This window comes from Balaenoptera acutorostrata, chromosome 1, assembly GCF_949987535.1.
Source record: "Balaenoptera acutorostrata chromosome 1, mBalAcu1.1, whole genome shotgun sequence".
Lineage (NCBI taxonomy): Eukaryota > Metazoa > Chordata > Mammalia > Artiodactyla > Balaenopteridae > Balaenoptera > Balaenoptera acutorostrata.
The window spans coordinates 125954210-125981836 of NC_080064.1; the positions used below are offsets into that span (position 1 = coordinate 125954210).

The 27627-nt window shown below is 40.9% G+C and overlaps 1 pseudogene; it reads left to right on the forward strand.

The window, feature by feature from the left end:
* The first annotated feature begins 18 nt into the window (after positions 1–18).
* On the forward strand, positions 19–27253 carry LOC130709241 (serine/arginine-rich splicing factor 3-like; annotated as a pseudogene).
* Positions 27254–27627: the final 374 nt, after the last annotated feature.

Sequence of the window (27627 nt, forward strand, 5' to 3'; positions counted from 1 at the left end):
CGTAGTATTCGGTGACAGATGCAGTACTTTGACGTTGGGATGAAAGTCATCCATGAATGGGGGGTGGCCCAGAGCATAGTCAAGCAGCAACAGAATGTTTTGCTGGAACGTCCTTCTCCAAGTAATATTTCTCTACATCTGGGATAAAGTGGTGGCAAAACCAGTCCTGGAACGTGGCCTGTGTAATCCAGGATTTGGGGTTATGCTTCCACACAACAGGAAGGGTTCTTGGGTTCTCTGAATGATAAACTAAGAGAGGTTTCAGCTTCAATTCACCGGAAGCATTGCCACCAAACAACAGTTAGCCTGTCCTTTGCTGCTTTACAGCCCGGCATCAACTTTTCCTCCTTACTGATGTAACGTCGGTCTGGCATCCTCTTCCAGTACAGTTGTGTCTCATCCACATTAAAAACCTGGTTGGGTAAATACACACCATCATCAATAATTTCTCAAAGTGTTTCTGGATGTTCCTGGACAGCTACCCTATCTGCACTTGCTGCCTCTCCACTTACTTTTACATTGTGAAGGTTGGCTCTAGCCTTGAACCGATGAAACCAGCCATGGTTGGCATTAAAAGATGTGCCCTCTGATTCTTTGCCGTGTTTCTTCTTCAAGTCTTCATAAAGGCTTTTAGCTTTCTCTTGAATCAGCGTTAAGTTGAGCAGGACTCAGCACTGATGTTGATCCTGCATCCGCACACTGAGAAGTTTCTCCATCTCCTCCATCACTTTTCCATGCTTCTTCGATATTTTGTCAACATCATCGGCACAGCAGACTTCACACGTTCCATGATCTTGTCCCTGTTCTTTAGATTCCTGCCAATGATTGAATGATTCATGTTATAAGAATGAGCAATGTCTAACATCTTTTTGCCTCGCTCCACTCTCTCAATTACTTTCACTTTTGTTTCCATCATTATCGCTTGGCGCTTCTTAACAGTACCAGCTACATCACCTCTGCTTTTACGCTTGCTTCCAGACATCTTGGGCTTGAAATAAAGATACTGTACTACTGTACTCTATACAGTACTGTAAAGTACACAAAAGCACAACCACATATAGAGGAAGCACGCACGTGACAATGTATGCCAGACACGTGAACTAACTTACATGATTTGACATGCAAATGGACGTTTGCATCTTTGAAAGTTTGCAACTTGAAGGTTCGTATGTACGTGACTTACCGTATTCGTACTGCCTAAGGAGAACTACCTAGGAAAACTTTGGTATGACTTATGTCAGAGAATGTTTTGCTTATGTTCTCTTCTAGGAGTTATAAGGTGTCCTATCTTATATTTAAGCATATAAGCTGTTTTGAGTTTATTTTTGTGTATGGTGTGAGGGTATGTTCTGACTTCACTGATTTGCATACAGCTCTCCAACTTTCAAAACACCACTTGCTGAAGAGACTATCTTTTCCCCATTGTATATTCTTGCCTCCTTTGTCAAATGTTAATTGACCATAGGTGTGTGGGTTTATTTCTTAGCTCTCTATTCCATTCCATTGATCCATGTGTCTCTTTCTGTGCCAATACCATGCGGCTTTGATTACTGTAACTCTGTAGTATTGTCTGAAGTTTAGGAGGGTTATGCCTCCTGCTTTGTTCTTTTTCCTGGGGATTGTGTTGACAGTTCTGACTTTTTATGGTTCCAGATACATTTTAGGATTATTTGTTCTAGTTCTGGGGAAAATGTCATGGGTAATTTGATAGGGATCACATTAAATCTGTAGATTGCTTTGGGTAGTATAGCCATTTTAACAGTATTAATTCTTCCCATCCAAGAGCGTGGGATGTCTTTCCATTTCTTTGAATCATCTTCAGTTTCCTTTACTAACGTTTTGTAGTTCTCAGCATATAAGTCTTTCACCTCCTTGGTGAGGTTTATTCCTAAGAATTTATTTTTTTGATGCCATTTAAAAAAGGATTGCTTGTTTACAGTTCCTTTCTGATATTTCATTGTTAGTATAAAGAAATGCAACCAGGTACTTCCCTGGTGGCTCTGTGGTTGAGAATCTGCCTGCCAATACAGGGGACATGGGTTTGAGCCCTGATGCAGGAAGATCTCACATGCCGTGGAGCAACTAAACCTGTGTGCCACAACTACTTAGCCTGCACTCTAGAGCCAGAGAGCCACAACTGCTGAGCCCGTGTGCCACAACTACTTAAGCCTGCATGCCTAGAGCCCATGCTCCACAACAAGAGAAGCCACTGCAATAAGAAGCCTGCGCACCACAAGAAAGACTAGTCCCCACTGGCCACAACTAGAGAAAGCCCGTGCACAGCAGTGAAGACCCAATGCAGCCAAAATAAATTTTTAAAAAAAGAAAGAAAAACCAAGAAATGCAACCAATTTATGTATGGTAATCTTGTATCCTGCTACTTTGCTGAATTTGTTTATCAGTTCTAGTAGTGTTTGTGTGGAATTTTTAGGGTTTCCTTTATATATATTATCATGTCATCACATATAATGACAACTTTACCTCTTCCCTTCCAATTTGGTTAGATTTTATTTCTTTTTCTTGTCTGATTGCTGTGGCTAGGACTTCCAGTACTATGTTGAAGAGAAGAGGTGAGAGTGGGCATCCTTGTCTTGTTCCAGATTTTAGTGGGAAGGCTTTCAGCTTATGAACATTGAGTATTATATTGGCTGTGGGTTTGTCATAAATAGCTTTTATTATGTTGAGATATGTTTCCTCTATACCCACTTTGGTAAGTGTTTTTATCATGAATGGATGTTGAAGTTTTTCAAATGTTTTTTCGCCATCTATTGAGATAATCGTTTGTTTTGTGTTTTTCCTTTGTTGACGGGGTTTATCATGTTGATTGACTTGCATATGTTGAAACAACTTTGTGACACTGGGATGAATCAAATTTGGTCATGGTGTATGATCCTCTTATGTGTTGTCAGTTTCGGTTTTCTAATATTCAGTCGAGAATTTTTGCATCTATATTTATCAAAGATATTGGCCTGCAGTTTTCTTTTTTGGTAGTGTCTTCCTCTGTGTTTTTTGTTAAAGTCTTTATTGAATTTGTTCCAATATTGCTTCTGTTTTATGTTTTGGTTTCTTGTTTGTGAGGCATGTGGGATCTTAGCTTCAAAACCAGGGATCGAACCTGCACCCCCTGCACTGGAAGGCAAAATCTTAACTGCTGGACCACCAGAAAAGTCCCCACCTGTTTTATTTTGTTTTTTTTAAGTAAATTTCTTTATTTATTTATTTTTGGATGCATTGGGCGTTCGTTGCTGTGCTCGGGCTCTCTCTAGTTGCGGCGAGCGGGGGCTACTCTTCGCTGTGGTGTGCAGGCTGTTCATTGCGGTGGCTTCTTTTGTTGCAGATCATGTGCTCTAGGTGCACGGGTTTCAGCAGTTGTGGCTATCAGGCTCAGTAGTTGTGGCTCGTGGGCTGTAGAGCGCAGGCTCAGTAGTTGTGGCACACAGGCTTAGTTGCTCCGTGGCATGTGGGATCTTTCCAGACCAGGTCTCGAACGTATGTCCCCTGCATTGGCAGACTGATTCTTAACCACTGTACCACCAGGGAAGTCGCCCCCCCCCATCTGTTTTTGATATCAGCGTGATAGTGGCTTCATAGAATGTCTTTGGAAGTATTCTTTACTCTTCAGTCTTTTCAAAGAGTTTGAGAAGAATCAGTGTAAGTTCTGCTTTGTATATTTGGTAGAATTTGCCTGTGAAACCATCTGATCCTGGACTTCTGTTGGTAAGGAGTTTTTAAAATTACAGATTCTATTTTTTAAAATTTTATTTATTTATTTATTTATTTATTTTTGGCTGTGTTGGATCTTCGTTTCTGTGCGAGGGCTTTCTCTAGTTGCAGCGAGCGGGGGCCACTCTTCATCGCGGTGCGTGGGCCTCTCACTATTGTGACCTCTCTTGTTGTGGAGCACGGGCTCCAGACGCACAGGCTCAGTAGTTGTGGCTCACGGACCCAGTTGCTCCACGACATGTGGGATCTTCCCAGACCAGGGCTCGAACCTGTGTCCCCTGCATTGGCAGGCAGATTCTTAACCACTGCGCCACCAGGGAAGCCCTCTGTTTTGCTTTTAGTGATCAGTATGTTCAAGTTATCTATTTCCTCTTGATTCAGTTTTGTTCAGCTGTAAAAAAACAAAATATATTTTTAGGTTATGTTAGCACCTAAATACTTACCATGTATTAGACCACAAAAGAGTGAAGAAAAAAATATTAAAATATTTTTTCAAATACAAAAAGTATTGAAATGTTTTTAAGAAATTGGTATAATAATACTAATTACAATAATGACAAATTGTTCTGAACTTAAAGACTACTTATATCTAAGATGCATATTATATGCTTATTGTTTTATTATTTTTAAAAACATGGAATGTTTTGTCCTTTCTAATGTAGTTCTTTTATTTTACCTGTATATTGTGAAGAAAATTTAGTTGCACATAATATAAAAATTTACACTTTAATAGGAGATATTAATCCATTTACATTTACTATAGTACTGAAAATACTTCGGTTTAGAGTTCCATGTCATTGAGTGCTCTTTTTTATTTATTTATTTTTTAAAAAGATTTAATTTGGGGGGCATAAATTATTTATTTATTTATTTATTTATTTTTAGCATCTTTATTGGACTATAATTGCTTTACAATGGTGTGTTAGTCTCTGCTTTATAGCAAAGTGAATCAGCTATACATATCCATATATCCCCATATCTCCTCCCTGTTGCATCTCCCTCCCACCCTCCCTATCCCACCCCTCTAAGTGGTCACAAAGCACTGAGCTGATCTCCCTGTGCTATGCAGCTGTTTCCTACTAGCTAGCTATTTTACATTTGGTAGTATATATAAGTCCATGCCACTCTCTCACTTCGTCCCAGCTTACCCTTCCCCCTCCCCATGTCCTCAAGTCCATTCTCTATGTCTGTGTCTTTATTCCTGTCCTGTCCCTAGGTTCTTCCCAACCATTTTTTCTTCTTTTTTTTTAGATTCCACATATATGTGTTAGCATACAGTATTTGTTTTTCTCTTTCTGACTTACTTCACTCTGTATGACAGACCCTAGGTCCATCCATCTCACTACAAATAACTCAATTTCATTTCTTATTATGGCTGAGTAATATTCCATTTTATACTGAAGATGTGCAACATCTTTTTTACCCATTCATCAGTTGATGGACACTTAGGTTGCTTCCATGTCCTGGCTATTGCAAATAGAGCTGCAATGAACATTGTGGAACATGACTCTTTTTGAATTATGGTTTTCTCCAGGTATATGCCCAGTAGTGGGATTGCTGTGTCATATGGTAGTTCTATTTTTAGTTTTTTAAAGAACCTCCATACTGTTCTCGATAGTGGCTGTATCAATTTACACTCCCACCAACGGTGCAAGAGGGTTCCCTTTTTACCACACTTCTGCAGCATTTATTGTTTGTAGATTTTTTTGATGATGGCCATTCTTACCTGTGTGTGGTGATATCTCATTGTAATTTCGATTTGCATTTCTCTAATGATCAATGATGTTGAGCATTCTTTCATGTGTTTGTTGGCAATCTGTATATCTTCTTTGGAGAAATGTCTATTTAGGTCTTCTGCCCATTTATGGATTGGGTTGTTTGTTTTTTTGATATTGAGCTGCATGGGCTGCTTGTAAAGTTTGGAGATTAATCCTTTGTCAGTTGCTTCATTGGCAAATATTTTCTCCCATTCTGAGGGTTGCCTTTTCGTCTTGTTTACGTTTTCCTTTGCTGTGCAAAAGCTTTTAAGTCTCCTTAGGTCTCATTTGTTTATGTTTTTTTTTAATTTCCACTTCTCTAGGAGGTGGGTCAAAAAGGATCTTGCTGTGATTGATGTCATAGAGTGTTCTTCCTATGTTTTCCTCTAAGAGTTTTATAGTGTCTGGCCTTACATTTAGGTCTTTAATCCATTTTGAGTTTATTTTTGTGTGTGGTGTTAGGGAGTCTTCTAATTTCATTCCTTTACCTGTAGCTGTCCAGTTTTCCCAGCACCACTTATTGAAGAGGCTGTGATTTCTCCATTGTATATTCTTGCCTCCTTTATCAAAAATAAGGTGACCATATGTGTATGGGTTTATGTCTGGGCTTTCACTCCTGTTCCATTGATCTATATTTCTGTTTTGTGCCAGTACCATACTGTCTTGGCTACTGTAGCTTTATAGTATTGTCTGAAGTCAGGGAGCCTGATTCCTCCAGCTCTGTTTTTCTTCTCAAGATTGCTTTGGCTGTTCAGGGTCTTTTGTGTTTCCATACAAATTGTGAAATTTTTTTGTTCTAGTTCTCTGAAAAATTCCATTGGTAGTTTGATAGGGATTGCATTGAATCTGTAGATTGCTTTGGGCAGTAGAGTCATTTTCACAATGTTGATTCTTCCAATCCAAGAACATGGTATATCTCTGTATCTGTTTGTGTCATCTTTGATTTCTTTCATCAGTGTCTTATAGTTTGTTGAATAAACGTCTTTTGTCTCCTTAGGTAGGTTTATTCCTAGGTATTTTATTCTTTTTGTTGCAGTGGTAAATGGGAGTGTTTCCTGAATTTCTCTTTCAGATTTTTCATCTTTAATGTATAGGAATTAAAGAGATATCTGTACATTAATTTTGTATCCTGCAACCTTACCAGATTCATTGATTAACTCTAGTAGGTTTCTGGTAGCATCTTTAGGATTCTCTATATATAGTATCATGTCATCTGCAAACAGTGAGAGCTTAACTTCTTCTTTTCCGATTTGGATTCCTTTTATTTCTTTTTCTTCTCTGATTGCTGTAGCTAAAAATTCCAAAAGTGTGTGGAATAATAGTGGTGAGAGTGGGCAATCTTGTCTTGTCCCTGATCTTGGTGGAAATGGTTTCACTTTTTCACCATTGAGAACGATGCTGGCTGTGGGTTTGTCATATATGGCCTTTATTATGTTGAGGAAAGTTCCCTCTATGCCTACTTTCTGGAGGGTTTTTATCATAAATGGGTGTTTAATATTGTCGAAAGCATTTTCTGCATCTATTGAGATGACCATATGGTTTTATCCTTCAGCTTTTTAATATGGTGTATCACATTGATTTGCATGTATTGAAGAATCCTTGCATCTCTGGGATAAACCCCACTTGATCATGGTGTATGATCCTTTTAAGGTGCTGTTGGATTCTGTTTGCTAGTATTGTGCCGTGGATTTTTGCAGCTATGTTCATCAGTGATATTGGCCTGTAGTTTTCTTTCTTTGTGACATCTTTGTCTGGTTTTGGTGTCAGGGAGATGGTGGTCTCATAGAATAAGTTTGGGAGAGTTCCTCCCTCTGCTATATTTTGGAAGAGTTTGAGAAGGATACGTGTTAACTCTTCTCTAAATGTTTGATAGAATTTGCCTGTGAAGCCATCTGGTCCTGGGCTTTTGTTTGTTGGAAGATTTTTAATCACAGTCTCAATTTCAGTGCTTGGGATTGGTTTGTTTATAGTTTCTATTTCTTCCTGGTGCAGTCTTGGAAGGTTGTGCTTTTCTAAGAATTTGTCCATTTCTTCGAGGTTGTCCATTTTATTGGCATATAGTTGCTTGCAGTAATCTCTCATGATCCTTTGTATTTCTGCCGTGTCAGTTGTTACTTCTCCTTTTTCATTTGTAATTCTATTGATTTGAGTCTTCTCCCTTTTTTTCTTGATGAGTCTGGCTAATGGTTTATCAATTTTGTTTATCTTCTCAAAGAACCAGCTTTTAGTTTTTTTGATCTTTGCTGTTGTTTCCTTCATTTCTTTTTCATTTATTTCTGATCTGATCTTTATGATTTCTTTCCTCTGCTGACTTTGGGGTTTTTTTTCCTTTCTTTCTCTAATTGCTTTGGGTGTAAGGTTAACTTGCTTATTTAAGATGTTTCTTGTTTCTTGAGGTAGGATTGTATTGCTATAAACTTCCCTCTTAGAACTGCTTTTGCTGCATCCCATAGGTTTTGGGTCTTCATGTTTTCATTGTCATTTGTTTCTAGGTATTTTTTTATTTCCTCTTTGATTTCTTCAGTGATGTCTTGGTTATTAAGTAGCGTATTGTTTAACGTCCATGTGTTTGTATTTTTTTACAGATTTTTTCCTGTAATTGATATCTAGTCTGATAGCGTTGTGGTCGGAAAAGATACTTGATACGATTTCAATTTTCTTAAATTTACCAAGGCTTGATTTGTGACCCAAGGTATGATCTATCCTGGAGAATGTTCCATGAGCACTTGAGAAAAATGTGTATTCTGTTGTTTTTGGGTGGAATGTCCTATAAATATCAATTAAGTCCATCTTGTTTAATGCATCATTTAAAGCTTGTGTTTCCTTATTTATTTTCATTTTGGATGATCTGTTCATTGGTGAAAGAGGGGTGCTAAAGTCCCCTACTATGATTGTGTTACTGTCAATGTCCCCTTTTATGGCTGTTAGCATTTGCCTTATGTATTGAGGTGCTCCTATGTTGGGTGCATAAATATGTACAATTGTTATATCTTCTTCTTGGATTGATCCCTTGATCATTATGTAGTGTCCTTCTTTATCTCCTGTAATAGTCTTTATTTTAAAGTCTTTTTTGTCTGATATGAGAATTGCTACTCTAGCTTTCTTTTGATTTCCATTTGCATGGAATATCTTATTCCATCCCCTCACTTTCCGTCTGTATGTGTCCCTAGGTCTGAAGTGGGTCTCTTGTAGACCACATATATACCGGTCGTGTTTTCAGAGCCATTCAGCCAGTCTATGTCTTTTGGTTGGAGCATTTAATCCATTTACATTTAAGGTAATTATTGATATGTATGTTCTTATTACCATTTTCTTAATTGTTGTGGGTTTGTTATTGTAGGTCTTTTCCTTCTCTTGTGTTTCCTGCCTAGAGAAGTTCCTTTAGCATTTGTTGTAAAGCAGGTTTGGTGGTGCTGAATTCTCTTAGCTTTTGCTTGTCTGTAAAAGTTTTAATCTCTCTGTCGAATCTGAACGAGATCCTTGGTGGGTCGAGTAATCTTGGTTGTAGCTTTTCCCCTTTCATCACTTTAAATATGTCCTGCCAGTCCCTTCTGGCTTGCAGAGTTTCTGCTGAAAGATCAGCTGTTAACCTTATGGGGATTCCCTTGTATGTTATTTGTTGTTTTTCCCTTGCTGCTTTTAATAATTTTTGTTTGTATTTAATTTTTGATAGTTTGATTAATATATGTTTTGGCATGTTTCTCCTTGGGTTTATCTTGTATGGGACTCTCTGCCCTTCCTGGACTTGATTAATGATTTCCTTTCCCATATTAGGGAAGTTTTCAACTATAATCTCTTTTAATATTTTCTCAGTGTTTTTGTTTTTCTCTTCTACTTCTTGGACCCCTATATTCGAATGTTGGTGCATTTAATGTTGTCCCAGAGGTGTCTCAGATTGTCCTCAATTCTTTTCATTCTTTTTTCTTTTTTCTGCTCTGCAGTAGTTATTTCCACTATTTTATCTTCCAGGTCATTTATCCATTCTTCTGCCTCAGTTATTCTACTATTGTTTCCTTCTAGAGAATTTTTAATTCCATTTATTGTGCTGTTCATCATTGTTTGTTTGCTCTTTAGTTCTTCGAGGTCCTTGTTAAAGGTTTCTTGTCTATTCTCCATTCCAGTTCCAAGATTTGGGATCATCTTTATTATCATTACTCTGAATTCTTTTTCAGGTAGACTGCCTATTTCCTCCACATTTGTTTGATCTGGTGGGTTTTTACCTTGCTCCTTCATCTGCTGTGTGTTTCTGTGTCTTCTCATTTGGCTTTGGGGACTGTGTTTGGGGTCTCCTTTTCGGAGGCTGCAGATTCATAGTTCCCGTTGTTTTTGGTGTCTGCCCCCAGTGGCTAAGATTGGTTCAGTGGGTTGTTTAGGCTTTCTGATGGAGGAGACTGGTGCCTGTGTTCTGGTGGGTGTGTCTGGATCTTGTCTTTCTGGTGGACAGGTCCGCATCTGGTGGTGTGTTTGGGGGTGTCTGTGACCTTATTATGATTTTAGGCAGCCTCTCTGCTAATGGGTGGGCCTGCATTCCTGTCTTGCTAGTTGTTTGGCATGGGACGTCCAGCACTGGATCTTGCTGGTCTCTGAGTGGAGCTGGGTCTTAGCATTGAGAAGGGTACCTCTGGGAGAGCTTTCGCCGTTTGATATTACAAGGTGCCGGAGGTCTCTGGTAGACCAATATCCTGAACTCGGCTCTCCCACCTCAGAGGCACAGGCTTGACACCTGGCTGGAGTACCAAGACCCTGTCAGCCACACGGCTGGGGGTGAGAGCAAGAGGTAGCTTTGGTACATCTCAAAGACCACCAATGAGAATCACTGACCATTTTCTCTCCAGAAGTGAAGAAAACAAAATTCAGACTTCGGCTTGTCAGCCACTTTGGTAGCCAACCTCCAAGATGGCCCTAATTATCCCCTAATTATCTCCCAGTCTTCATGTACCTGTGTGGCTCCTCGCACTTGAAAAGGGTTGACTGTTTAACTAATAAGAAATTGCAGAAATGACAAAGTGCAGCTTCCAAAGTTATAAAAGACATTGCAGCTTCTGCTTTGGTTTCTGCTAGATCACTCATCCTGGGGTAAGCCAGCTGCCATGTCATGAGGACACTCAAGCAGCCCTAAGGAGAGATCCATGTGGCAAGGAACTGAGGCCTCTTACCTACAGCCACGTGAGTGAGTCATCTCAGAAGTCAAAAGATTTAATTTTATTTATTTTTGGTTGCGTTGGGTCTTCGTTGCTGCACAGGGTTTCTCTAGTTGTGTCAAGCAGGGGTTACTCATCGTTGTGGTGCGTGGGTTTCTCCTTGCGGTGGTTTCTCTTGTTGTGGAGTATGGGCTCTAGGTGCATGGGCTCCAGTAGTTGTGTCATGCAGGCTCAATAGTTGTTGCTTGCAGGCTCTAGAGCACAGGCTCAGTAGTTGTGGCACACAGGCTTAGTTGCTCTGTGGCATGTGGGATCTTCACAGACCAGGGAGTGAACCACTGTTCCCTGCATTGGCAGGCAAATTCTTACCCACTGTGCCACCAGGGAAGTCCAGTGTGCTCTTTTTTAACCTAGTCTGTTTTCATTATTTTCTATCTTAACGATTCTTTATTAAAGAAAAAAAATAATACTCCTTTCTACCCCTCCTCTTTGAGGATTATATATGAAGAAGTATGTCTTATTTATTAACCTCAAAGTTTCACCTTACATTTAAGAAGTAATCACAATGTCAAGTATTTAATACCTTTCACTTCCACCTTGAAAAGCATGGATATTAAAGTGCTAATATAATTCCCTTCCCTAGTCTATCTTTTTTACTTTTTGTTATATATAAAAAACAACTAAAAACATGCATGGTTTGTAAGGAAATGACAAATTTCAGAAAATTCAGCATCTGAATACACTCTATACATAGCTTCTAGATAAAGACACAGAAAATTGCCAGATACTCAGAGGTCCCCTGGTCCCATTCTAGTGACTCCCCTTAAGGTTTAATATTGTTCTGGTATCTAACAAAAAGATAACTTTACCTGTATTTTGTATTTTATATAAATGTTATGGCACAGTAAAATCACTTTTGGATTGGGCTTTTTAATTTTATGTTGTTTGTGAATATGCCTATATGGTTGCCTGTTGTTGTGATCATGCATTGCCACTGATGCATAGGATTCCATAGTGTAAATATTTAACTATTAATTAATTTATTCCAATGTGTATTACAATATGAGTGATTTTCAGTTTGTGTCTATTGAGAACAGCACTGGTATATAAATTCTAGAACTTGAGCTTTGGTGGTGTGTGTATAAATTATTGTTCAGTATACATGTAGTAGTAAAATTTACGAGTCATAGCTTTCTTGTGTTTATCTTTTTAGATATTTCTAAATATTTTCAAAACATTTGTATGATTTTTCATCCTCAGCAGCAATGAATGCGATTCAAGGATTATACACATTCTTGTCAAACTTGATAATACTTGTCATTTTCATTTGAACTTTCTGGTTGGTGAGTGATAATTCCAGGTATCACGTTTTTGCATTTAATTGACACTAAGAAGCCAAGCATCTTTTGATATGTTTAGTTAACATTCTGTCCTCTCTTTTTTGAAGTATCTTTTGGTATATTTTCCCCATTTTGCTATTCCATTATCTTCTTATTGAAGACTTCTTTTTTTTTAACATCTGAAGACTTTTTATTTAAGAGTTTTTAATATATGCTTGATATGAGTTCTTCTCTCTTTCTGTCTCTCCTTCTCTTTCTTTAGATGAGTGTCAGTTTTTAATGTTAATAACATCTAATTTGTTATTTTCTTCTTTATTTATTTATTTAGTCTTATTTCTATTTATTTATGTAGTCTTCTTCTCTGTAGCAGAACACATTATTTATTCTAAACCACAAATATGTTTTCGTTTCTTTAATAAATCTAATTATTAAGCTTTAAAATTAAGTTAACTTTCTCAACTAAATATGTTGTATCATAGTATTAATTTTTCTATGACAGCTGAAAGGTTACATTTATTCAGAAAATGTTGTATTCAGTTTTCTTTTCATTTGCTCCTACTTCTCATTGATTCACAGTGGTAAACATCACTTCATCCATGGATCTGACTTTTCTCTCATTTCTCATGGTCATTCTCAGTAATTCGTCTTGCCTCCTGAAATCTTTAGCAATCCCATTATTCCACAGAAGCAAAAACCTTCCTTGGGCCTTTTTCCTCAGAAGATTGATTATTCCCACATTTTAAATTGGAGATTGCAATAAGTTAGGAGAAAATGCCACAAGGGTCTCTCTTTTTTTTCACATCTTGTATCAGCCTCTGCTTGCACTCTCTGTTCAAAGATTTTTGTACAACACATTGGTGGAAGATGCCAGTTGTTTCTCTCCTTGGGGAAAAGACAGATTAATTACCTGACAAAGAAAATAAAGAGAGTGTCTTGCTCTGTTCAAATGTTGGACAGGATTGCTTGCATCCTAATTTAAATGTTTCAGGTGACTGAAGCTTAAGATTCCTAAGCTTTAATCCATACTTGCACCATGCACAGCACCCAACAGGAGTGCTTTACATAACCCCATGAGACACTTGTGTGCAAGTGGAACAGATAAAAATATAAAACTATTGCTGTCTTTTTGTGCCATAAAAATGATTTTTTGTCTCCTTTAAAATATTTTTTTCTAAAATCCAAAAACGTGTCAGGCTAAAATATTGTTATTTCAAATATGGTAAAATCGAAGACCCTTCAAATTTCTTTCCAGTTTTGTTGATGATGGAATGTTGTCAGAGATATGACTTCATTAAACACAATAGGTAAGATTCCTTCATAGGCCTGATTGGGGAATATGAAAATAATCCCCAGAAAAATCTGGACATTTTCTAGTTCTCAAATATTGGTTAAGATGGTAGAAAGGGCCCTTCATTGTCCTATATGTTAATGCAGATCAATTGTGAGAGGTGGGGATAAAACAAGCAGCCTAAATATCCTTTATGTTTGTTGTACTACTAGTAGAAAGAGGAAGGGTCAACATGTCACCATGGTTGATATAGCAAATAAGCTGCTTGAAACTACACAGAAATGTACCTGCTTGTATTTTCTGTGCAGTTACCCTCTCTTTTGGTGTGCCCTGATACCTCCCTCAACTTATGTGCCAACTCCAGCAGCATTAAGCAGAAATCCAAAGAAATCTATTCTTTGGAATTATGAGGAAGGGAAGAGTCGAAAATTTTATAGCATACTCTATACAAGGATACACGTCACCATTCTTACCTATGTCATGCCATTCATGGAGGGTCAGTAGGTACAGGGGATTCTGGAAGCACCAAGTTCTGTGGGGTTAATCACAGCTGCGTTCATGGGCAGTAAAAGAGAAGGGCCTTATCTTGGTCACTTTCTCAATGCTAGTAGCTACAAAAAGAAGAGGACAGCAGACATCTTAGGGAGAAGAGCCAACATTAAATGAAATGTCCTAATTACTCTAGGCAACCTCTCATGATGGCCTCCCATAGCTCCTCAAATCCCTACATACTTGCACAAGGGATAGTGTAATATTACTGGAGTGTCTGACTGCAGATTAACATTATTTTTGTTGAAAAAAATAAAAATAGGTTCAAGTGATAGGGTTTGAAAAGGGTTCACAGTGCGAGGGAAGCTATTGTAACAATGTGGACAGAACCCTTTGGATGGATTCATCATGTTTTGTTTTTTTGCTGCTTCAGAATCTGTAGTAGAGATTGGTGTGTTCCATGATGCATTCCCGCTTCTTATAAGTTTTACATGGAATACCCCATTAGGAAGAAGTGCACATAAGGAAGATTAGTGAATCAAACTCCTCTGCCCTCTGTCAGCAGTGGGTGCAAAGGGATTTAGACCAAGTGCTTTCATCCTTTTATGTGCAAAGTTTTCACTATATGAATAATGTTTTGTTTGTTTGCAGGTCAGGAGCCTTGGTCTCAATATCCCTGTTTAAAGTGTTATCACGTGTCTGCCAGAAAGAATTGCTGATGATACTGGAAAAAATTGAGAGTTATGCTTAACAATTAAGGGTTTTGTAACAACATGGATGGACCTAGAGATTGTTATACTGAGTGAAGCAACTCAGACACACAGACAGATATCATATGATATTGCTTATATGAGGAATCTAAAAAAGAAAAAAGAGGTACAAATGAACTTATTTACACAACAGAAATAGAGTCATGGATATAGAAAACAAACTTATGGTTACCAGGGAATAAGTGGGGAAGGGATAAATTGGGAGATTGGGACTGACATATACACACTACTATATATAAAATAGATAAGTATTGATAAAGACCTGCTTTATAGCACAGGGAACTCTACTCAATGGTCTGTACTGGCATGTATGGAAAAAGAATCTTAAAAAAAAACAAGGGTTTGGGGATTATATAATAAATATAAATGTGCAAACCTTTAACATGAAAGGAAAAGTCAGTTAACTCTGTGGTCCCTGTTATGGTGTAAACAATTTGTACCTCTAATTTTAAAATTTTGAAACCTAGCTCCCATGTTGATGGTATTAGGAGGTGGAGTTTTTGGGAGGTGATTAGGTCATGAGGCCAGAGACCTCAAACATGGGCTTAGTGACCTAATAAATGTAGCACACAGAAGATCTTATGCCCATTCCATGATTTCATTGCCGAGCGAGAAGACCCATATTATGAACCAGAAATTGGTCGCTCGCCACACACTAAGTCAGCTGGCAACTTGTTCTTTTTTTAAAAAATTAATTAGATAATTAATTAATTAATTTTTTGGCTGTGTTGGGTCTTTGTTGCGGTGTGCGGGCTTCTCATTGGGTGGCTTCTCTTGTTGCGGAGCACAGGCTCTAGGCGTACGGGTTTCAGTAGTTGTGGCTCACGGGCTCAGTAGTTGTGGCCTGTGGGCTCTAGAGCACAGGCTCAGTATTTGTGGTGCACGGGCTTAGTTGTTCCATGGCATGTGGAATCTCCCCGGACCATGGCTCGAACTCTTGTCCCCTTTATTGGTAGGCAGATTCTTAACCACTGCACCACCAGGGAAGCCCCTGGTAATTTGTTCTTGAACTTTTCAGCCTCAGCAATTATGAGAAAACAGAAATATTCTGTTGTTTATAAAATACCAAGTCTCTCATATTTTGTTTTAGCAGTCAAAGAGCTGGCTGAGGAGAAATATCTGTGAGCTTGAAGAAATATCAAGAGAAACCTTTAAATCTCAAAAGAAAAGAGAAAATGGGCAGGAAAGAAATCAACAGAACAGAGTAATCAATAATTGTGGAACAATGAAAAATGCTGCGACCTATACATAATGGGTATAGCAGGAGGAGGATAAAGATAACAAAGAACCGAAAATATTTTCTAAAAATGACTGAGAATCTCCCCAAATGAATGTCTGACACTAAATCCACAACATCCAAACTTAGAGGAACATACGAATAGTAAAGAAAACTGACCAATATCTCTCAGGAACATCAGTGCAAAAATCCTCAACAAAATATTACCAAATCGAATCCAACAATATTTTGAGAGAATTTTATATCATGAATGAGAGAGAATAATCCCAGGTATGCAAGGCTGGTTCAACATTCTAAAATCAAATAATTATATCCATCATATCAACACCCTAAAGACAATCATTAGCATATCAGTAGATTCAGACGCCCTTTGAAAAAATCTAACACCCATTCTTCATAAAAACTCTCAGTTAAAGAAATAGACTGGAGCTTTCTCAAGTTGATAACAAAGATTTACAGGAAACTTTTATCTTACATCATGATTAATGGTCAAAAACATGAAGCTTTTCCACTAAGTTCAGGTAAAAGCAAGGATGTCCTCTTTCATGGCTCCTTTTCCATATTTTACTTCAAGTCCTTGCTAATGCAATAAGGCACGAAAATAAATAAAACAAATACAGATTGGGTAGAAAAAAATGAAAGCAACCTAAATAAAATGTGGACCAATATACTTTATGGACACCTCACCAAAGAAAATAGACACTATGCATATAAGTATACAGAAGAATAATCCAGATTACATGCTGCCATGAAAAAGCAAATTAAAAATACAATTACATACCACTACGTAACACTTAGAATGGCTAAAATGTGAACAATGACAAGAACAAATTCTGTAGGAGATGTGGAACAATAGGAAATGTCATTTGTTATTGGTGGAAATGAAAAATAATACAGCTACTTTGGTAGTCTGATTGACACTTGCTATAATATTGAACATTCCCTTACTGTACAATCCGGCAAGGGTTCTCATGGATATTTACTGAAAGTAGTTTAAAACATACTTCCAGATGAAAACCTGCATATGGATATTTATAGCACCTAATTCAATACTGCCAAAATGTGAATGAAACTAAGGTGTCCTCCAATAGGTGAATGAAATGATATAGTATTAATATATTCTGGGAATGGGATAATATTGAGCACTAAAAAAGTAAACTATCAAGCCATAAAAATAGATGGGGATTCTTATTTTCTTTTGAAATATAGGTGATTTTCTTTATTTTGTAATTTAAATTTTATTGGAGTATAGTTGATTTACAATGTTGTGTTCATTTCAGCTGCACAGCAAGTGATTCAGTTACACATATGCATATATTCATTCTTTTTCAGATTCTTTTCTGATAAAGGTATTCTCAGAATATTGAGTAGAGTTCCTTGTGCTATACAGTAGGTCCTTGTTGCTTATCTATGTTATATATAGTAGTATTCGTATGTTTACCCCAAGTTCCTGATTTATCCCTACCCCCCACCTTTCCCCTTTGGTAACCATAAGTTTGTTTTCCAAGTCTGTGAGTCTGCCTCTGTTTTGCAAGTTAGTTCATTTGTATCAATTTTTAGGTTCCACCTAGAAGTGATATCATACAATATTTGTCTTACTCTGTCTGACTTACTTCACTTAGTACAATCATCTCTAGGTCCATCCATGTGACTGCAATTGGCATTATTTTCTTCTATTTTATGGCTGAGTCATATTCCATTATATATATGTATCACTATTCTTTACCTATATTCATACGTTGATGGACATTTTGGTTGCTTCCATGTCTTCGCTATTGTAAAGAGTGTTGCAGTGAACATTGGGGAAGATGTGTCTTTTCGATTTATGCTTTCCTCCAGATATGCGCACAGGAGTGAACTTGCGGGATCATCTGGTAGCTCTATTTTATTTTATTTCATTTCATTTCAATTTCAGTTTTTTTGGAGAAGAGTTGATTTACAATGTTGTGTTACTTTCTGCTGCACAGCACAGTGAAGCAGTTATACATATATCCAATCCTTTTTGGATTCCTTTCCCATACAGGTCATTACAGAGTATTGAGTAGAGTTCCCTGTGCTATACAGTAAGCCCTTATTTGTTTTCTCTTTTATATATAGTGGTGTGTATACGTCAATCCCAATTTCCAATTTATCCCTGCCGCCTCCCCTTACTCTGGTAACCTCCATTCTGTGCTCCATAGTGGCTATTACCAATTGGCATTGCCACCAATAGCATAGTATTGGTGGCGCAGTGGTTAAGAATCTGCCTGCCATTTCAGGGGTCACAGGTTCGAGCCCTGGCCCGGGAAGACCTCACATGTCACAGAACAAGTAAGCCCGTGCACCACAACTACTGAGTCTGCACTCTAGAGCCCACGAGCCACAACTACTGAAGCCTGTGTGCCTAGAGCCTGTGCTCCACAACAAGAGAAGCCACCGCAAAGAGAAGGCTTTGTACCACAACGATGAGTAGCCCCCGCTTGCTGCAGCTAGAGAGAAGCCGCATGCAGCAATGAAGACCCAACGCAGATTAAAAAAAATAATAATAAGTAGTAGGTTTCTCTTTTTCCCACACCATCTGAAGCATTTTGTGTTTGTAGACATTGTGATGATGGCTATTCTGAGTGGTTCCAGGTGATACTTCTTTGTACATCTGATTTGCATTTGTCTAACATAAAGCAATGGTGAGCATCTTCATATGTGCTTTTTTTTTGAACAGTGTGAGTAAAATTTACCCCTTGAAAAAGGGTTATTGAAAGGTTGCCTTGTTTTGAAGTCTATTTCGATTACCTACCCTAAGACATTTTTTGAGGGCTGTTGTCATTTACAGCTCCCCAGGCATTGTGAATATGAAGTGCCTATAAGGTCCAGTTTTTAGAGTTGTTGTTATGGGAAACAGAAGGTGGCAGGATTTCTACTGTCCCTGTCTGGTTGCTGACACAACCTTAGATGTAGGGAAAGTCCTGTTCCTGGGTTTTAAATTAGAGTGGAATGTGCCTGACCAAACATGTAAGGGCTTCTGTCCCATTCCTTCTTCCCCCTTACCCTTCATCCCCCGAACAAATACAAACCCCTGCAAAATCACCTGTTGAGGGTGCTGTCTTGCAGAGTGGGATGACCCGAATGAAGAAGTCTGGAGGTCGGAACCCAAACACCAGGATATGTTGAGACCAGGTGATTTTCCAAGTGTCATCCAGCCCAGAGAGTCCACCATCCTTTGGGTGTCAGAGGGTTGATTTAGTAGTATGAGGGCACACTTAGATCTGGAGATTGTGATCCCATGCAGAGGGGACCAGGTACTACATGTTCAAGGGGGGTGAATTAGCTGGCATATCCTCCCGAGGTCCTCAGGCCCACAACAGTCCAGTCTTGGGACCAAATTGGGTCTGTGTCCAGGGATGTGACACTAGCACGTTCACCGCGACTAAACGAATTTAGTGATCATTTTTCTTTTCTGTAATTTAATTTTAAATTTATAATGGAGTATAGTTGATTTACCATATTGTGTTCATTTTTGACATACACCAACATGATGCATTTAGACAGAGATGACTATATATTCTTTTTAGAATTATTTTCCCGTTGAGGTTACTAAAGGGTGTTGAGAAGAGTTCCAAGTGCTCTACAGCGGGTCCATGTTGATTACAAGTTTTCTCTCTGTAAATATGTATATACTAACTCCAACCTCATGATTTATGCCTCCAACACACCTTTCCAGTTTGGTAACCATAAGTTTGTGTTCTAAGTCTGGGACTCTGTTTCTGTGTTGTAAGATAGTACCTTTCTATCAATTTTTAGATTCCACCGATAAGTAATATCATATGATATTTTTCATTGTCTGATTTATGACACTTAGTATGAATGTATCTAGGTCCTTCCGAGTGGCTGCAAATGGCCTTATTTCATTCATTTCATGGCTGAGTAATATTCCATTGTACATATCTACCATAATTTCTTTATCCATTCTAACTTCCAAGGACTTTTAGGTAGCTTCCAAGTAGAGGCTCTTGTAAACAGGACTGCATAAATTTTGGAATGCCTGGGTCCTGTCAATTTACGTCTTTTCCAAGATACAGGCCCAGGAGTGGTATCACCATATGCTCTGAAGCTCTGGTTTTTAGATTTTTAAGGAATCACCACCCACTTCTCCAGAGTGGCTGTTAGCAATTTACATTCCCACCATCAGCTTGTCAGGGTTCCCTTTTCTGCACACCCTGTCCTGCATTTCAGGTTTTACACTTTGTGAGGTTGGCCATTCTGACTGGTGCGAAGTGATATCTCTTTGTAGTATTAATTTACATTGCCCACCTGTTTTGTTGGTCAAAAATGGAGTAAGGGTTTTTCCTGAATATATTAAGGAATAACGCAGACGGCCTTTTTGGCAAACTGCATCATTGGCGATGTTCAGCAGCTTTGCATGTGCTTTAATGGCGAGTGCAAACTACCTCTTGAAATTCCTTTCCTGCAATTCTGCCTTGCTTACAAGGCCTTTAGGAATACTTGGCTGAAGAAATGGCTCCATTAGAGGTGTCAATTACAACCCTGTATGTTTGTGAATTGCAGTGCCCCTGAGCACCGGTTTTCAACTTGTTGTTTAGGGAAGCAGACACAAAGGGGCAGGATTTCTATAGACCCATTCCGGTTACTGGGGCACCTGAAGGATAGGGAAATTCTTCTTCCAGATTAGGAAACTAGAGTGGCATATGCCTGTCCAAACATCTAAGGCTTGTGTCTCATTCCATCCCCCCATTCCCCTTCTTCACCAGAAAATTCCAAGCCGTGAAAAACTGGCTGTTGAGTGTGCTGCCTTCCCAAAGTGGGGAGACTCTAAGGAAAGGAGCTGGGGAACCCGAATACCAGGATAAGTGGAGATGGGGTGACTTTTCCAAACTCTTCCCGATCAGACGGTGTACCATCCTCTGGATGTCCCATGAATGTTTTAGCTGTAGGAAGGGTCCCCTGCACCTGGAGATATGGGACCCATGGAATGGGGGCCAGGCAGTATTACTCTAAAAGTGTTGCATTTGCTCTCCCATCCTCACGAAGCCTCTCAGACCAACGAGTGTAGAGCCTTAGGTCCCATCCAGCTCTGTGTCTAGATGTGGTCAGTCCAGGTTGCATCACAGCCCTTGAACAAATTTTGTAAGAATTTCTCTCTCTCTCACTGTCTTTTTTTTTTTGTTCTTGTTATTTAATTTTATAATGGGGTATAGCTGATTTTCAATACTGTGTTTCTTCCTGCTCTGCATCTATCCACTTGATTCACTTAAAGAGAGACATCAATAAATTGTTTTACAGATTCTTACCAGTCTTATATATCCTATTCTGGTGACAACAGTGTGCTGAGTCCAGCTCGTTGAGCTATACAGTAGGTCCTGTCGAATACCTATTTTGTTTATGGAACTGTATCTATGCTAATTTCAACCTCCTGGTTTATGCATCACCCCACCCCACCTTTCTTCTTTAGCAGCCATAAGTGTGTTTTCTAAATGTGTGACTGTTTCTGTTTTGTAATTGAGTTCATGTGTAGCCATTTTTAGATACTATCTATAAGTGATACCTTATGGTAAGTCTCTTTTTATGTCTGACTTAGGTCACTTAGAATGATCGTACCTCAGTCTCCACGAGTTGCTGCAATTGGCCTTATTTCATTGATTTAATTGCAGAGTAATGTTCCATTGTACAGAAGTACCACATCTTCGTTATCCATTTATTGCTTCCAAGGACATGTAAGTTGTACCCAAATCGAGGCATTTCTAAACAGAGCAGCACTAAACGTATGGGGTGCCTGTGTCCTGTAGATTTTTGGTTTTCCCAAGATATGCGGCGAAGAGTGGAAGAGATGTATGCTCTGTAGCTCTGTATTTTAGACGTTTTAGGGAACACCATAGACTTCTCCAGAGTGGCCCTTGGCTATTTACATCCCCGTCATCAGCGAAACAAAGCTCCCTCTTCTCCATGGCCTGTCCAGCATTTTTGCTGTCTACACTTTTCCAGGATGGCCTTTTGATGAATGCGAAGTGATACTTCTTTGTAGTATGGATATGCATTGCCCGCTTGTTTGATTGGCCAAAAAGGGCGTATGCGTTTTTTCTGAATATATTTATTTTTATAATGGGGTTTAGCTGATTTTCACTGCTGTGTTTATGCCGCTTTACACCCACTTGATTCATTTACAGAGAGAAGTCAATACATAGGTTTTAAGATTCTTACTAGTCAGATATATTCTTGTGCGATGAATAGGGGGAGTTGAGTCCAGTTCACTGAGCAAGGAGTAGGTCTTGTCTATTACACATTTGGTTTATGGAACGGTATCTGTGCTAATTTCAAACCCTTGTTTTATGCCTCACCCGACCTCACCTTTCCCGTTAAGCAACCATAGTGTGTTTTCTAAATGTGTTACTCTCTTCTGTTTTGTAATACAGTTAATGTGTAGCGATTTTTACATGCCCTCTGTAAGTGATATCTTATGATGTGTCTTTTTCTGTGTGACTTATTTCACTTAGAATCATCGTACTTAAATCCACTCATCATGCTGCTACTAGCCTTATGACATTGATTTCATGGCTGAGTGATATTCCATTGTACATAAGTAGCACAACTTCTTTATTACATTTTTCTCTTTCCTGGGATATTTAAGGTGTACCGAAGTGGAGGTTCTTGTAAACAAAGCAGCCCTAAACTTTGGGGTGCCTGTGTCTTGTTGATATTTAGTTTTCCCTATTTATACGCCCATGAGTGGAAGTGCCCTATGCTCTCTAGCTGTGTTTTTTAGATGTTTTGGGAAACACCATACACTTCTCCAGAGTGGCCGTTGGCAATTTACATCCCGCCCATCAGCGTAACAAGGCTCCCATTTCTCCCTGGCCTGTCCTGCATTTCTGGTTTTTACACTTTTTTAGGATGGCCATTTTGACCGCTGGGAAGTGAGACTTCTTTGTAGCGCTGATTTGCATTTCCTGCTTGCTTGGTTGGCCCAAAAGCGCGTATGCGTTTTTTCCTGAATATATTCAGGAAAAAACGCATACGCCCTTTTTGGCCAAGGGCATCATTGTCAACGTTTTGCCGCTTTTCATGTGCTTTAAAGGACATTCGAATCTACCTCCTGAAATCTGTTTCCTGCAATTCTGCCTTACTTTCAAATCCTCTTTGTTGCCTTCCCTCAATATATTTTTGGACGATAGTTATCATTTATAACTCTGCAGGTTTGTGAATTGTAGTGCCCCTGAGCTCCATTTTTCAACTCGCTTTTTTGGGAGCTGGCCGCAAAACCGCAGGATTGCTTCAGGCCCTATTCTGGTTCGGGGAAGCGGGCTGAGCCTATGGTTAATTCTTCTTCCTGATGAGAAACTAGAGTGAGCAGCGCCTGTCCGAATAGCTAGAGCTAGTCTCTCATTGGTTCCCCCTCTTCCCGTTCATCCTCAGGACAAATTGCAACCTGTACGAAACAGGAACTTAAAGGTGGTGATACTCCAAGTGCGGAGATTGTTAGGAAAGCAGCTGGAATGGCGAACCAGAGCACCAGGAGATGAGAAATGAGGTGAGTTTTAGAAACCATTCCCGATCACACGGTGTACCATCCTCTGGGTTTCCCATGCATGTTTTCGCTGTAAGAAGATTCCCTTGAACCTGGAGATTTTGGGCCCATGGAATGGGTACCACGCAGTATTACTTTAAAGGGTCTGCATTTGCGCACCCAACCTCACCAAACCTCGCAGCCCGGTGAGTGTCCAGCCTTATGTCTCATTCAGCTGTGGGTCTAGATATGGTCAATCCAGGTTGCATCACAGCCCCCGAACGAATTTTGTAAGTATGTCTCTCTCTTTCACTGTCTTTATTTTTTTGGAATTTATTTGTATAATGGGGTTTATCTGATTTTCAATGCTGTGCTTATGCTGCTTTACACCCACTTGCTTCTCTTACTTAGAGATATCAATACATAGGTTTTAAGATTCTTACTAGTCAGATATATTCTTGTGCGGTGAATAGAGGGTGTTGAGTCCAGTTCATTGAGCAAGGAATAGGTCTTCTCTATCACATATTTGGTTTATGGAACGGTATCTGTGTTAATTTCATACCCTTGTTTTATGCATCACCCCACCTCAGCTTTCCCGTTAAGCAGCCCTAGTGTGTTTTCTAAATGTGTGAGTTTGTTCCGTTTTGTAATTCAGTTTATCTGTAGCGATTTTTACATTCCCTCTATAAGTGATATCTTTTGAAAGGTGTTGTTTTCCGTGTGACTTATTTCACTTAGAATCTTCGTGCCTCAATCCACTCATCACGCTGCTACTAGCCTTATGACATTGATTTCATGGCTGAGTGATATTCCATTGTACATAAGTACTGCAACTTCTATATCCATTTTTCTCTTTCCTGGGATATCTAAGGTGTACCGAAGTGGAGGTTCTTGTAAGCAGAGCAGCCCTATACTTTGGGGTGCCTGTGTCTTGTTGATTTTTAGTTTTCCCAATTTATATGCCCATGAGTGGAAGTGCCATATGCTCTCTAGCTGTGTTTTTTAGATCTTTTAGGAAACCCCATACTCTTCTCCAGAGTGGCCGTTGGCAATTTACATCCCACCCATCAGCCTAACAAGGCTCCCTTTTCTACTTGGCCTGTCCTGCATTTCTGGTTTTTACACTTTTTTAGGATGGCCCTTCTGACCGCTGGGAAGTGAGACTTCTTTGTAGTGCTGATTGGCATTTCCTGCTTGCTTGAGTGGCCTAAAAGGGCCAGGAGGGAGAAGGGAAGGAGTTTCAAGAAGAAGGACAGAGAGCAGGAGAAGGAGGGGTGTGAGGGAGAGAGAGGGGGGAGTGGGATAGAGGGATAGAGGGAGGGAGGGAAAGACAAAGATATCTCTCCCTCACTCCCTCTATCCGTCTCTCCCTCCCTCTATCCCTCTCCCTCTCCTCCCTCTCCCTCTCCCTCCGTCTCTCCATCTCCCTTACTCCCTCCCAGAGATGGAGAGATGTAGGGAGAGGCAGAGACAAGGGACAGGGAGAGAGGGAGAGAGAGAGGGGAGAGAGGGAGAGAGGGAGAGCGAGGTCTCTTCCTTCCTCTCTTTCCGTCTCTCCTCCTTCTCTCCCTCTCTCCCTCTTCCCTCTCCCTCTCCCTCTCTCCCCCTTCCCTCTCCCCGTCTCTCTGGTCTCTGCCTCTCCCTCCATCTCTCCCTCTCTGGGAGCGAGTGAGGGAGAGGGAGAGACGGAGGGAGAGGGAGAGACAGAGGGAGGGAGAGGGAGAGGGAGGGAGAGAGGAAGGGAAAATGCGAGGGAGGGAGAGGGAAGGAGGGCAAGACGTCTCTCCCTCTCCCTCTCCCTCCCCCTCCCTCTCTCCCTCTCCCTCCCTTCCTCTTCCTTTCCTAGAGGGAGGGAGGGAGAGGGAGAGACAGAGGAAGAGGAGAGGGAGGGAGCGAAGGAGAGGGGGAGTCGGAGAAGGAGGTAGGGAGAGGGAGAAGGAGAGAGGGTGCCTGCTTCCCTCTCTGTCTCCCTCCCTCCCTCCCTCTCCGTGTCCCTCTCTCCCCCCTCTCCCTCTCCCTCTGTCTCTCCTTCTCTGGGAGGGAGAGAGGGAGAGGAAGAGGGAGGGAGAGTGAGAAGGAGGGAAAGTGATGGAGGGAGGGAGAGGGAGAGAGGGAGGCAGAGAGGGATAGAGGGAGGGAGAGAGGGATAGAGGGACGGAGGGAGAGATGTCTTTCCCTCCGTCCTTCTATCCCTCTCTCCCTCTACCCCCCGTTCTCTCCCTCTCCCCCTCCCTCTCCTGCTCTCTCTCCCTCTCCCTCCACCTCCTTCCCTCTCCAGAGAGGGAAGGAGGTGGAGGGAGAGGGAGAAGGAGGGAGGGAGGGAGAGGGAAAGAGGTAGAGGCAGAGCGGAACAGGGAAACAAGGACAGGGAAACAGGCACAGGGAGAGGGAGGGAGAGAGGGAGAGAGGAGAGGGAAGAGGGAGATGAAAGAAGGAGAGGAAAGAGGCAGAGGGAGAGAGGGAGAGGGAAGAGGGAGAGGGAAGAGGGAGAGAGAGAGGGAACGAGGGAGAGGAAAGAGAGAGAGGGAGAGGGAGAGAGGAGAGGGAAGAGGGAGATGAAAAAAGGAGAGGAAGGAGGCAGAGGGAGAGAGGGAGAGGGAAGAGGGAGAGGGAAGAGGGAGAGGGAGAGGGAGCGAGGGAGAGGAAAGAGAGAGAGGGAGAGGGAGAGAGGGAGGGAGAGAGGGAGAGACAGATGGAGAGAAGGAGAGGGAGAGAGAGAGAGGGAGAGGGAAAGAGGGAGAGGGAGAGTGGAACAGGGAAAGAGGGACAGGGAGAGAGGGAGGGAGAGAGGGAGGGAGAGAGGGAGGAGAGGAAGCAGGGAGAAAAGAGAGAAAGAACACACCATCTACACTTCTGTCAAATGACACCGGGGATCCTTACACAACCAGGAGAAAACAACACAGGGAGGCTCTTTCTCAGCTGGAACTGGAACTGCAGACGGGGCCAAACACCACCAGGCTGGCCACACGTGTCCAGCCGCCGCTCCAGCCCCATCAGCTGTGAGTCCGGTCACCAGGGCTCTGAGTGTCTGCTCCAGGGAGCCGGGGTTCACCCTCTCACCCGGGAGGCTGGGCCAAGACAGCAGGGCCCCGGGCTGGACACATAGGGGGAAAAGCATCCCCACAGGACAGCTTGTGTAAGCAGATTCAGCTGCCAGATTCTAGAGGCCCGGGACCACCCTGTGGCCCGTGAAACCCAGGAGCCACGAGGGTCTTGCATCGTGATTCCTGTCCATTGGACTGTAAAGTTTATGTAGGGAATCTTGGAAACAGTGGTAACAAGGCTGAATTGGAACGAGCTTTAGGCTATTATGGACCACTCTGAAGTGTGTGGGGTGCTAAAAACCCTCCCGGCTTTGCTCTCGTTGAATGTGAAGATCCCCGAGATGCAGCTGATGCTGTCCAAGAACTAGATGGGAGAACACTATGTGGCTGCCGAGTAAGAGTGGACCTGTGGATGGGGAAAAGAGAAGTCGAAATCATGACCGCCTCATTCTTGGGGTCGTCGCCCTCGAGATGATTATGGGAGGAGGAGTCCTCCACCTCCCACACATCTCCAAGATGGAGAGCCTTCTCCGTCAGCCAGAGCAGGTCCCTTTCTAGATATAGGAGAAAAGAGAGATCCCTGTCCCAAGAGAGAAATCACAAGCCGTCCCGATCTTTCTCTAGGTCTCCTAGCCTATCTAGGTCAAATGAAAGGAAATAGAAGACCACTTTGCAAGAGGAGTGGTGTACAGGCAATAACTTCATTTGGCAGGAGTATGTACAGAAAATTCAAGTTTTGTTTGAGACTTCCGAAGCTTGGTGCACTTTTTAAATGTTTTAGTTGTTCACATTTGTTTGTCTCTTGGGACAGTGACACATAAAGGTGTCATTCTCTATGGTTTGAAATGGGTCCTGTGAGGCATGTAATACGAAGAATTGTTACCTTACAATGTTCCCTTAAGCAAAATTGAATTTGCTTTGAATTTTTGGTCTTGCCTAGACTGATAATAAAACTCTAACTCCTGCCCACCTAAAGTGTGATGTTTACTATTATGGAAGCAACACTGGCAAACATTGAAAAGACTTTCTGTAGCTGGGATATGGTATGCAGCTGTAGTTAAGCAAGCAGTCTTTAAAAGGTGCTGTGAACCCAAGCCAGCAGGTAAAAATGAAAGCCGCACCCTTACCCTAGATTAGAGGTTTAAAAATTCCGGGCTTCCCTGGTGGCGCAGTGGTTGAGAATCTGCCTGCTAATTCAGGGGACACGGGTTCGAGCCCTGGTCTGGGAGGATCCCACATGCCAGGGAGCAGATGGGCCCGTGAGCCACAACTATTGAGCCTGCGCGTCTGGAGCCTGTGCCCCGCAACGGGAGGGGCCGCGGTAGTGAAAGGCCCGCGCACCG